Source organism: Lathyrus oleraceus, chromosome 2 (genome assembly GCF_024323335.1).
Source record: "Lathyrus oleraceus cultivar Zhongwan6 chromosome 2, CAAS_Psat_ZW6_1.0, whole genome shotgun sequence".
NCBI classification, from domain to species: domain Eukaryota; kingdom Viridiplantae; phylum Streptophyta; class Magnoliopsida; order Fabales; family Fabaceae; genus Lathyrus; species Lathyrus oleraceus.
Window position 1 is genome coordinate 297,180,837 of NC_066580.1, and position 13,867 is coordinate 297,194,703.

Below are 13,867 nucleotides of genomic sequence, written 5' to 3' on the forward strand. Positions count from 1 at the left end.
AGACCATGATGTGGACAAAGCCTCATCATGTCTTTGTATCTCTCCCAAGCTTCAAAAAGTGATTCATTATCTTTTTGTTTAAACCCGTATATTTGGGCTCTTAGCATAGCCGTCTTACTAGGTTGGAAATATCAGGCTAAGAAGACTTTCTTCAACTCGTTCCACGTAGTGACAGAGTTGGATGGTAGAGACTAGAGCCAAGCTCTAGCTCTATCTCTTAATGAGAATGGGAAAAGACGTAGTCTTATAGCTTCTGAGCTAACACCATTCGCTTTCGTTGTGTCAGCGTATTGCAAAAACACTAACAAATGTAGGTTCGGGTCCTCCGTGGGACTACCTGAAAATTGGTTTTGCTGTACAGCTGACAACAGCGAAGGTTTTAGCTCAAAATTATTGGCCTCGATAGCAGGGGCATCGATGATGTTAAGTGGTTAATCCTGCGAAGGGATTGCATAGTAATTAAGAGGATAGTTTTTCACTCCTTAAGCCATCTCTGGCTGAGTAACTAATTCAGAAGTAGGGATGTTAAGGTCAGGAAGATATAGCTTGATATGATGTTCTCGTATCAAGTCTCGTATCCGGTGTTCTAATTTAAGATAACGCTCAGGTTCGTCAAACTGTAGCTTTAATTTCTTCCCTTGAGAGCGAGTACTGGGCATACACTCGACAAATGTAGAAAGACAAAAAATAATTGTTTTCCATAGTCTATACTGGGCAACACTGGAGTTACGATATCGACTAAATTAGTCCCCGACAACGGCGCCAAAAACTTGATCGCGACTTAGTAAGTCTATGGGAATCATGACTGCAAGTGCACAATCATATCGCGTAGTTTTAAAGATTATCGAGCCCACAAGGACTAATAATTGAACGTATCATTATCTAATGATACTATGTAAATCTAAGGTTGATGATCGTTCTAGGATTTGAGGGATGAAGCGAAATAGTTATAACCTAAATAGAATATTAATAAAGATATGAGATAGAGGGATATCGGTATGTAACGCATCAAACTTCGGGAATTCGATAGATAGTTGGTGTTATCTTATTGGTCAAAATATTCTTCAGTAGAATTTTTTTATAGAAAGGACTTAGTCTCACACTCTCGTTTTTATTGACTCTGACCATACTCCTAAACCAGAATGCTTGGCTCTCGCGGTCTCATTTTGAATTTAAAAGTAACTTTTGAATATTAATAAAGTCTAATTAATCCTAAAGCACTCTCGCTGTGTTTAGGATTAATGCCTAGTTTCAGCTATTTGGTTAAAATCTCAAACTCTCGTTCTTGTTGACCGTAACCTTAGTTTTTTTTGTACTCTTGTCTGAAAAATAGTTTGATTAAAATAAGAAACTAAAAACCGGAAAAACAAGTTTTATAAAAACTAACTCCAATTATTTACGAATCATGTCGTTTCAACGGTCTTTACATACTGATACCTAAGGGTTTAGCCGGACATGAATCCGGTAGCAGACATGGTATTTGGAAAACCAAACATGCAATAAGGCATAAATAAATAAAATAGCAATCAAAATAAAACCTGGATTACGAATTAAGAAATGGAACTGAATCTTGATTCTTTAATTAAAATAATATCGGCAGGCTTTGGCAATAAGTAACTGTTACAATTGAATTCAAATGCGTAAACTAAATTACAATAGTCCCCGATATGGAGAAACTATTACCGTTAAAAAGTAGGAAAAACTGCCTAGGAAACTAAAAGAAAATAATTCTGACTAAAAATAATCCGTAGATCAAAAACTAGAAGAAGAGAGAGAGGTGGCGTGTAGAAACTTCCCTCCTTATATATTTTCCACATCCCTAATTTAGAGCAGAAGGTTAGTGGATTTGTGGCTAGAATTATGGAGAGAAAGTAGGGAAGACTAGGTTGTGGCGGTTGCCACAAGTCCATTTGGTGTGGTGGCTCATTACCTTTATTTTTCTCCATTTTCTTCTCTTTTTCTTTCCTTTTTGCTATTTTCTACTTTCCTTGACTTAAACCTTTTATTCGGTAAATACCTGCAATAAACATAAAATACTGCGTAATAATAAGTGTAAATCAAGTCAAAAGCAATGCATGTGAAGCCAAAAATACGATACGTTTTCACGTTATCAATGGGATCTCAACTTCTAGAGGGAGCACAACTTCCATGTCGTAAACAAGTAAGAAAGGGGTTGCCCCTGTTGAAGTGCGGATGGATGTACAATACCCATGCAAAGAAAATGGGAGCATCTCATGCCAATCTTTGTACGTCACAACCATCTTCTGAATGATCTTCTTAGTGTTCTTGTTTGCAGCTTCAACAGCCCAATTCATCTCGAGTATGTAGGGAGAAGACTTGTGATGTGCAATCTTGAAGTCTTTGCAAAGAGCTTCCACCATATTATTATTCAAGTTTGATCCATTTTTAGTAATGATCTTACTTGGCACACCATAACGACATATAATTTGATTCTTGATAAACCTCACAACAACTTGCTTGGTTACTTTCCCATACGATGTCGCTTCAATCCACTTTGTGAAGTAGTAAATAGCCACCAAAATGAAATGATGTTCGTTAGAAGCTTTGGGCTCAATCATGCCGATCATGTCAATTCCCCACATGGAGAAAGGCCATGGGGAGGAAATTACGTTCAAAAGTATCGGAGGAACATGAATCTTATCTGCATATATTTGACACTTGTGGCATTTCTTCACAAACTTGCAACGGTCAGATTCCATTGTCAGTCAATAGTAACCTGCTCTCAACATCTTTTTAGCCATAGCATATCCATTGGAATGAGTACCAAAGGAACCTTCATGGATTCAGTCATCAATAAGTCCACTTTGTGTCTATCCACGCATCTGAGCAGAACCATATCGAAGTTTTTCTTGTAAAGTACATCACTATTCAGGTAGAAATTGCCGGCTAATCTCCTCAAAGTCTTCTTATCTTTCAAAGATTCCTCATGCGGGTAAATATGACTTTGGAGAAAACATTTGATATCAAAGTACCACGGTTTCTCATCTTTGATTTCTTCAATAGCAAATACATGAGTTGGCCTATCAAGACACATCACAGTCAGATTGGGAACCTCATTCCAATACTTCACCATAATCATTGAAGCCAACATTGCAAGAGCATCTGCCATCCGGTTTTCATATTGAGGGATATGATGAAACTTAACCTTTGTAAAGAAAGTTGAAATCCTCCTCGCATAATCTCTATATGGTATCAAACCAGGATGATTCGTCTCCCATTCACCTTTGATTTGATTCACATCTAAAGTTGAATCTCCATAGTCATCTAAATATTTGATTATGAGATCAATGGCCTCTTCAAGCCCCATAATTCAAGATTCATACTCTGCCATATTATTTGTACACTTGAAAGTCAATCTATCTGTAAACGGAAAATGAGTGCCTTGAGGAGTAATAATCACTTCCCCAATGCCATTACCATATTGATTAACAGATCCATCAAATACCATGCCCCAACGGGAACTAGGTTTTGGCCCTTCTTCAAGCAATGGTTCATCGCAATCTTTCATTTTCAAGTATAATATCTCTTTATCAGGAAAGTCATACTGCACTGACTGGTAATCTTCAATCGGTTGGTGAGCCAAATGTCAGCCAAGATACTACCTTTGATCGCTTTTTGAGATCGGTATTCAATATCATACTCGGATAACAACATCTACCAATGGGCAATCCTCCCATTTAAAGCAGGCTTCTCAAAAATATACTTTATTGGAACCATTTTGGATATCAACCAAGTGGTATGAACCAACGTATACTAGCGTAGACGCTTAGTAGCCCAAGCCAATGCGCAACAAGTTTTCTCTAGCACAGAATACTGAGTCTCAAAGTAGATGAACTTCTTACTGAGGTAGTAAATAGAATATCCTTTCATTCCAGTTTCGTCTTGCTGACCTAGAACGCAACCCATACTTTCTTCAAGCACAATCAAATACATGATCAACGGTCTTCCTTCAACAGGCAGAGACAGAATCGTAGGCACAAGCAGATACTCTTTGATACTGTCAAAACCTTTTTGGAAATCCTCGGTCCAATCACAAGACTGTTATTTCCTAAGAAGCTTGAATATAGGCGCACATGTGGCAGTCATATGCGAAATGAATCTTGAGATATAATTCAAGCGGCCGAGAAAACCTTTGACTTGCTTCTCAGTTTTGGGCGCATGCATCTCTTCTATGGCTTTGACCTTGGCAGGATCAACTTCAATACTTTTCTTGCTGACAATAAAGCCCAATAACTTACCAAAACAAACACCAAAAGTACACTTATTGGGATTCAAGCGGAGTTTGTACTTCCTCAATCGCTGTAATAGCTTCAACAAATGCTCAACATGTTCTTCTTCGTCACTGAATTTAGAAATCATATCATCAACATAGACTTCGATCTCTTTATGCATCATATCATGAAAAAGAGTGGTTATTGCTATCTGGTAAGTTGCACTAGCATTCTTTAAACCGAAAGGCATCAATCTATAACAGAATGTTCCCCAAGGTGTAATGAATGTGGTCCCTCTGTCTCTTCATTACTTGGTCTTCAAGAAGTTCAATAAGTGCATCCTTGTCCTTAGACTCAAGTTGTAACTCCTCATGCTTTTTGCTCAAAGCATGGAATCACTCTTCCAATATATCTTTCTCTTGCTTCACCTTGGCGAGTGCGGCTTCCAACTCCTCTATATCTTGGTTAAGGAGAGTTGATGGCTCAGCCACAACCATAGACATAGGTCTCTCACCAGCATAAGGAATCTTCAATTCCAAAGCTCTCTTCTTCACCTAAGAAGTGTAAGCTTCCAAAGCTACACAATTGCATAGACGAAGCTCAGATCTTCCTTTCCTATGCATATTATGACAAACGTGTATCATCTTCTGCTTTAAAAGTTGGGGATATTTACCCTCTTGATAGAAAAGACCTTCTAACTGAGTGTTATTAGGTTTGTCTCTTAAAGGGAACCCAAGTTAACGACGAGACAAAGTAGGGTTGTAGTTAATTCCTCCTTGTGTACCACTGAGAGGCACATTAGAGAATTCACCACTACTATCAATAATCTCCAAGCTACCCAATGAAGAATCATACCAAACTATATCATCATTAGTGAGAGACATAAGTCTCTGCGACCACCTTAGACATTATTTGTTCTCCACAAAAGTAGGTGTCTGAGACAAGTGCAAAATAAACCACTTGTACAGAAGAGGAACACATCAGACAATAGTTCCACCACCTTTGGAATTCCTTAGATGCAAAGAGAAATACATATCGCCCAACAAAGTAGGCACAGGATTCCCAATCAAGAAAATTCTAATGGCGTTAACATCAACAAAACCATCAATGTTAGGGAACAAAGCCAACCCATAGATGATCAACACAAAGATAGCTTCGAAAGCATACATACTACCGGCTTGAGCAAAGGCAGTAGCTTTCTTAATGAGGAACTCAGAAGTCAACCCAAAAATACCTCCTTTCTTTACCCAATGAGCCTTAATCTTAGACTTCTTCATATGAAGAGCTTCAGCTATAATATGAGATCTGGGAATCTCCTTCAATCCACTAAAAGGCACTTTTTCAGAAACGGCTATTCCCAAGAGATGGGCATACTCCTCTAACGTAGGCACGAGCTGATAATCGGGAAAAGTGAAGCAACGGTAGAGAGGATCATAAAACTGAAACAACACACTCAAGAGTCTTTCGACCATATCAGCAGATAACACAGATAGAAGCTTCCCATGACGTTTCTTTAAGTCCAAGGGATCTAATACAAATGATGATAACTTCCTTAGCACTTTCAAATCCGGACATCTGAAACTGTACTTCTTAGTGTTCCTTCATCCATAATCCATGGTCTAAAAATATTTGCAAATAAAAACTCAGTTCCTTGAAGTTATTTTTTGTGTAAAGAATGTTATGATGTGCATGAATGCATGAATGCAACAATCACAAATAAGGGATCACACACAAGGCAAACAAACAAAGGTCAAGGGATGAATCAGGTCATTGTCAAGATAAATCATCCATTTTGGTGGATTATGCTTTTCACCTTATCAACATCCAAGTTCCATTGATATTGACAAGACTTGATTGGATCAACCGAGAATCAAGGGTTTGTTGTGAGTCATGGGCATGGAGTCAGGTTAAGAACCATCCCAAAGGAGTGTATTAGGGATAAAAACCTGTAGATCATGTTCTAAAAAGTTCCCAGACTCTTAATTCCATCTATCGGATATTACAGGTTAGGATGATTGACTCATCAACCCATAATATTCTCAAGAGAAACTCGTCTCAGTTTAGTATCGCGTAACAACTGTTATCAAGTCTACACCTGAACAGTCTTTGCACTATGTCCTAAATAGGCCAAGATGGGTTAAGTGTTCTACGGTCCTCAGCTTCTCAGACCCCAAATCATAGAAAGTAATTCCTAACCATAAATAACTTGTGTGACATGAATAACTCCAAAAGGGTCTCCACTTAGTAGATGGGTCTCAAGCCAACTTGTTAAGGACTACTCCACACAAGTCGAACATGACTATACCATCCTCCTATCTTAATTGCACTCAAGTTTGGGTTAGAACTTATCTCACCACTCACAGATCACCAAGCACAACAAGCAGATTATATCATACATAAAAATATACATACATCAAATATACAATTATATACACACAAAAAAGTAGGCTAAACCCAATGGAGACTACTCCCCAGCAGAGCCACCACTTAATTTATGTAGCGGTAAATTCATGACAATTAAACTATGGATAAACTTAATGTCAATAAAACCAGAGTCGCCACCATGCTTTTATTGTTTCCAAGGGAAAAGGGGAAAGTACGAACAAAACCCAAAGATAAGAAGCTTTCAAATCAAAACTAATAAAATGCCAGAGATTACAGGTAAGGGGTTGGTTACATAGAGGGAAGGTGTTAGCACCCAAAGTGTCCTAGGTACTCCTAGGGAGACATTTTTTGTGTGTACATGTGTTTGGTATAAATTGATATTTGCAATAAATAGAGTGTGGGGATGAGAAAATAATTCATTAATTATATTTTTGTGTTTGACAAGACCTTCGGACTTGTGCCTACGTACCAACATAAAATTAGGGATCAAGACCTCGTAGTTTGTGGTATCAATTTCAAAGTGAGTGGATTGATTTTAATAAAAAATTAAGTGTGAAAGAGGCACATAAGGCCTAAATGAGTTTGAATGAGTGTTAGTGCTTTTTGTCTTTTGAAATTTTTAAGTCAAGTATGGTTAAGTTCATTTACAAATTTGATTAAGAAAAAGAGTTTGAAAATGTAATGGCATAAGGCCAAAGTTTCTAATTTGCAATAAAGAGTCTAAGTTTAGAAATCACAAGCAAAGAAGATTTTGAAAAGGAGCGAGAGATTTGAAATTTAAGAAGTGGGAGAAGATGAAGAGGCTATCCTAAGCAAAAATTTAAAAGTGAAGAGTTGAAAAGATCTGACCAATGGGATGTAATCCAATAGATAAGAATGTCATGTAGAAACCCAATTTTCCCTTGGACTTTAGAATCAAGCAATATCAATAAACAAATAGCAAGGTGAAGAGCAAGGCATCAAATAAAGATAGTCACATCCAAGCTAGCAACTTCATGATCTTCTTCATAATCTTCCCTGTGTATCAGATGAAATAATCCTTTGAATGGACCAGAATAAGGCATTAGTCACAGGTTCAAAATAACATTTGCATCAAGACCATGTAGCAGATGAACTCAAGTGGGATCTCAATACTTGTTTCAGATGAAAGTTCACTTCACAATGACTGGCTTCAGAAAAGTTGGCATTGGCCAAGTCCTTTTTGCATAGGGAATGTTACCTAATTCTAAGTCCAATGTCTCAGATCAAATCCAAGATTCCACACAAATCCATTTTAGGTTTTTTTGTTGTTATTATGTACATTAAGGTCAAAAGAGCACAAACACAAGCAAAATACACAAACAAGTATATACAAGATGTGGCTCAAATGAGCAAAATGAAAATGGCATTGAAAAAAACAAGTTAAATCGTATGAATAATGGCAAATGATAAAGATTTGAATTTAAAATGCATAAAGTAAATGACTTGAAATTAAAAGTTAGTCAAATGTTAGTTGATTAGAAGTTAATATTGCTTTTGCTTTTCAATTGTTTAAGTCATTCTTTGGAGAACACTCAACCCTCTATTCACAAGCATGGATCCTTGAACCAAGACATCATCCAAAGGAAGGAAAAAAGGCCAAGTTTCCACACAATACCATGAAAGGGGGGAGACTTACAATATGACTTACTAGAATGCTATGATTTTGGATCAAAATTTAGCGTTATGTTAAGCAATCGTAATTGGACTTATGTAGAAGTCACAACTGTTTAAGGTCGGGCAATAGAAATTTTAGTGTTAATGCATGTTAGAGATATGGTATTATGAACAATATTCCTAAAACATACCACACTTAAAATAAAATGGCAAAAGGGTGGACCTAATCTCATCCATACTTATATTGGTTTATGAACCAATTTGCCTTAGGATATAGAGATATCATAGGTCAATGGAATGGATGGGACAGAAAGGGATTGACGATGAAGAGGGAGGGGAAATGAAATAAACTCAAATTGGTCATGGGAGGACTTTTATCAAATTAAAATCATTCATTCATTTTGGGAGATGAAATGTAAATTTCATCAATCCCCTAAATCTAATGATTTTAATCCAACAAAGTCAAATCAACCTTGACCAAGGCCCAACAACAATAGTCAAACTCAACAAGTCAACAAAAATAGCTCAACACAATTTATTTACAATTAAACAATTAAAAATCAATTAAAAATGCATTAAATTAAAATATGGTTGATCAAAATCCTAAAACCTCTTCAAAACATCAAATAAATGGCCAAGAGATTTATCATAGGTCAAACAAGGTCAAAGGACCTTGGAGAAACAATTTCATAATTTTTGGAAACTTAAAAGTATTTTAAAACAATAAAAAATATGCACAAAAACAATTAAACCATGAAAAAATATTAATATTGATCCAAAATATTTGAGAATTTTTGGTAATAAAATTAATATGAATTAATGAAAATAAGTCAATTAAAATGAAAATCAGAAATTATAAAAAAAAACATGGACCACTTGATCTCCCTCATTAATTGAGGTGGCAGATCAAGTGGATATGAACTCGCGTTCCACCATACTCCAAGTCAAATGTTCCACACGCGTGGTAATCACTTTGGACGCCCTAGATTAAAACAAAATAGAAGGATCATGTGGTTCAGAAGCGTGCCAACACACCCCGGAGCCAGAGCTTCGGTCTTCTTCTCAGGTGGACCTCACCGGACAGGTCCACCTTCAACCATCACCAAAATAAAAAAGGAGGACATGAATTTAAAGTAAAAATGCTCAGGACCTCGAATCTAACCTCAATTTTACCTAACTCCAAGTATATAGAAAGATACAAGGAGTTGAATTTTGAGGATCATGATCTGAGTTGCTTCGATTTGACCTCTAAGCAACTCAATCTTGTTGCCTACATTGGTAGGACTTTAGACAACCAAAAATAAACAAGAATAGTAGAGAATTTAGTTAGAATCAAAGAGATGAAAAATTCAGAAACTCACCTTCACTGCAGGTTTAGATGGACACGATCTTGCTCTCAATTGTGCTTGGTCTTGCTTCAAATGCTTAATGGAGTGGAAATGCATCAAGAAAACTGATAGACTCTTGGAGTTTCAATCTCAAAACAGTTGAGAGATTCAAACTCGATTTTTAATGAAAATCACCAAGCTTATACTTTAAATGTGAGGGTTTAGGGTTGCTAAATTAAAGCTTGCGCGCCAGGGTCCATAATTTTGAGCATGAGGGGTTTTATTTATAGGCCAAGTGATTGATAATTGCACACTTCTTCCAAAATTCCAAAAATTGCAATATCCTTTTCATGGATGCATGGGCGTATGATAGGCCCATGTAGTGATGCATTTAGGTCCAAAAATGAGTGTAAGCAATGTTGAAGTCATGTGGAAAGGCCATGCATTAGTGTATGGAAAGTGGAACTTCGAATCTTCCAAATGGTCCTTCAACTTTAAGCCATGTGAAAGTCATTCATTCTTTGCCCAAATGGGATGAATTTGGACTTTTTGGAAAGGTTAGGTCAATAGGAACAACTTTCATGTTGTAAACTTTTTAGTTTGAAGCTTGTATCATGATTAATTTTGAGGTGGAAGTTTGGAAAATCAAACATATCAAAAACATTTCTAAGTGCCAAGCCATATGTTCACTTCCTCCACCTTGAGTAACTTTTTCTATGGGCTTCAAATGAGAAACTTCCCTTCACAAAAGTTGTAGCTCTCTAACATTCCTTCAAATTGTTCACAAATTTGACCTCATTTGGATTTAACATGAAGAATTTATGCATTTTAGAAGTTGAGGAAAATCACTTGTTTAATGGTATTGGCCCAAAGTGACCTATAATGTTTCCTCATATCACATGCATTTAAACATTGAATTTGAACTTCCTCCAAACATAAAATTTAAAGTAGACATCCTAAATTTGATCATGTAAATAGAAAGGATTTCATCTCATAACAATTGAGAAATTTATGGTCTTGGGAAGTTGACCTCCAAATTAAGGTTTAGACAAAATGACCTATAATCATTCACCATAAACAATGACTTTACAAGCAAAACTAGCTCTTGACCTCAACATGAAAGTTGTTTGGAATGTCATTTAGAGTAAAGTTTAGCTTGTAATCATTTTCATATGACAAATATTGTAGGAGATAGGGTCTAGGGAACCCCAATTTTGATCAGTCGACTTTCTCTGGTCAACCACCATGAACCAACTTGCTAGCTTGATATTCTCTTGACTTTTAGGAACCATGGAGGATCATATATGCATAATATGATGTAATGTGAAGTATCCCTTGAAATATTTGATCAATTGTTGAAGAAACTTGTTGAAGAAGTTACATAAGATACCCCGATGAATTAGGGTTTCCAAGGTAAACCAATTCCAAACTCTTGATGATTTCTTGATCAAAATAACATGTGAAAATCATGGGGATTCATATATGATTCTTAGAGCCATAGTAAACAAATTCTTGATTGAGCTCCTTGCAATGAGGGTCTTAAATCCTATATATGAGCTTGATAGAGCATAGGTGAGCATGTGCACTACCTACAAAAGAGTTAAACTATACAATGACATATCTTTGGCATTTTGGTTAGTAAACAAATAAAAAATGAAGTATGATACAATCAAATGTGCTTGATGATCTCTCTTAATGCAAACCCAATGAATAAGGGATAAGGAGGATACAAGGTGTGATCCATTGCTAATGCATATGATGAGAATAACATGAGGGATCTTAGGGTCAAAATTGGGGTCTTACAGCTGCCCCTATTTAAGGACGTTCTAGCTGAGGATATGAAGGTTAAAATCTTCGTATCAACTCAGTATACTGGACTTAAATAACAATATATAGAAACAAATTTTGGTCCCTAAGAGACCTCATGATGCGAATGATATGAATGCAAGAATAATCTTTATAGGGAAAATGTTGCCACAAAGGAAAAGAATCCGAAGAGACTGAAAGTCCGCAGGAGTGTAATGCATATCCATAAGGAAAACTCTTTGGGGAGACAAAGACTATGGGGGGCATAAACGGGTTGTGCGTAGGCCAGGCTACGACTTTAAAACTACTAGGGGGACTCGATGGATTCCATGAAAATAAATCAATGGAAAGACTCAACAAGAGAATGAAAAGAACATCTACAGGGGAAACTGGTAGATCAAAATAAAACTAAAATACCCGACCCAAGCAGGAAACAGCGATTTCACTGAGAAAATACGCACTCAGATTCAACTGGGGAGGAAATGATCTTCAACACAGGAGCAACAGAAGTATATTATCAACTACCGGTTACTGGGTAAGGGGATAACAAATTCTGACATAGAGAACATCCGTTACCGGTTAGGGTAAACATATCAAGGATGATTCCCTGGGGAAAGAACCAAATCAAATAGGATTTACAACTACCAGCTGCTGGGCAGAAGACCACAAAGAAAGAGAATATGTGTCACCGGCTAAGGTGAACATATCAAGGATAGACTCAAAGGGAAGAATATCTGTCATCGATTAATCTGAACATACCAATGATAGACTCACCTGGGGACATTAGGAAGAATATTCGTTACCGGTTAGGGTAAACATATCAAGGATAAACCGCCTGAATAAGTAGGAATTATATCTATCGGATACTAGATAGAATACCAAAAAAGAGAGTATCCATCACCGGTTAGGATGAACATATCAAGGATAAACTTTGCAGGGAGGAATAGGGATTACATCTATCAATTACTGGTTAGAATACTAAAAAAAGAGAATATTCGTCACCGGTTAGGATGAACATATCAAGGATAAACTCCAAGGGGAAGCAAGATTTACAACTACCGGTTACTGGGCAGAAGACCACAAAGAGAAGGAAAACTCATCATCGGTTAGGATGAACATATCAAGGATTAACTCTCTAGAGAAAGAAACCAGGGATTACAACTACCTTTTACTGGGTAGAATACCAAAAAGAGAATATCCGTCACCGGTTAGGCTGAATATATCAAGGATAAACTCAAAGTAGAGAAGAAAATCTCCGTCACCGGTTAGGATAAACATATCAAGGATAAACTTCCTGGGGAAACGTGAGAAACGAATCCGCTGGGGAGAAAAGGGTTACTTTTTCCGGGTATTGGGCAAAAGTGAAACACTTGCCGATTGAAAAGAATATTACAAATTACTGGGTAATAAACTCTCAAGGGACCAAAAGCATCGATCTAGGTAAGATCTAGAAAGATACGGTCAATGAAAGACTCAACCTAATGAGGGTCTAGCTCAAGTGGAGTGGTTCCATCCAGACTATCAACTGTGGAGGAAGCTGAAATAATAATCATCCACGAGGAAGTAACTCAGTGGAGAATGAGAAAGGTTAAATTCTTTCGGATTAGTGGGATGACACTCTACAATTGAAAGAGGACAGACAAACCAAATCTGCGTGGGTAAAAAGTATACCACCGTAGCAAAGGACCAGAGAAACAATGAATCTCAAAGTGTATTATTAATGCAATAATGAAACGAATGTATATGTATATGATGATTATGCTGACAAAATGATCATAAAGGATACAAATGTCACTGGACTGCGTCATCAATACAATACTCCGCCAATCCTGACAGGAGGGAAACAATTGCTCGAGAGAATCAGTCACCTCAAAGGCTCAACCCTGGTTGGGGAAAAGAGGAACGGATCTGCTGAGGAAACTGCATTATCAATTCTGAGGGTATTTTTAGGTCAAAACCATATTAAATGGGAGATAACCTTGTAGAGGGTCAATAATACTGCTCAAGAGTTAGGGGCAACTCTGATGGCGACTTGCGGGAAAATATCAAAATTAATCCAAAAAATTATTTTAATTCAAAATATGGAAGAGGAAATTTTTTAAATATTTTGGGTGAAAGTCCCATATTTTTTGGATTAAAAATGAAATTTCTATGAATTAAATAAAATATATGGATTAAATAAAAAATCAGAAATTAAAATAAAATGGGAAAAACACAAGGCCCATCAGATCTCCCTTATTAATTGAGGTGGCAGATCTGATGGCCACGTTTGTGCAATCTACCATGCGCTTTAGTCAACGCGTTGCAAATATGGTTATCCAAATCAAGGGCCAAGATTATAACGTGAGACAAGGATCAGGTGGCCTGAAATGTTCCAGTGCAGCACCGGAGCCCTAACTCCGGTCATCTTCTCCGGTGGACCTCATTGAACTGGTCCACCATGAACTTTCACCAAAATGAAAAGTGTGTATACTATTTTCA

At 36.9% G+C, this 13,867-nt stretch overlaps 1 non-coding gene across 1 annotated transcript; it reads left to right on the forward strand.

The window, feature by feature from the left end:
• Positions 1–107, forward strand: LOC127124828 (small nucleolar RNA R71). The gene has a single exon (XR_007804304.1). It is a non-coding gene; the product is annotated as a small nucleolar RNA R71 (small nucleolar RNA).
• Positions 108–13,867: the final 13,760 nt, after the last annotated feature.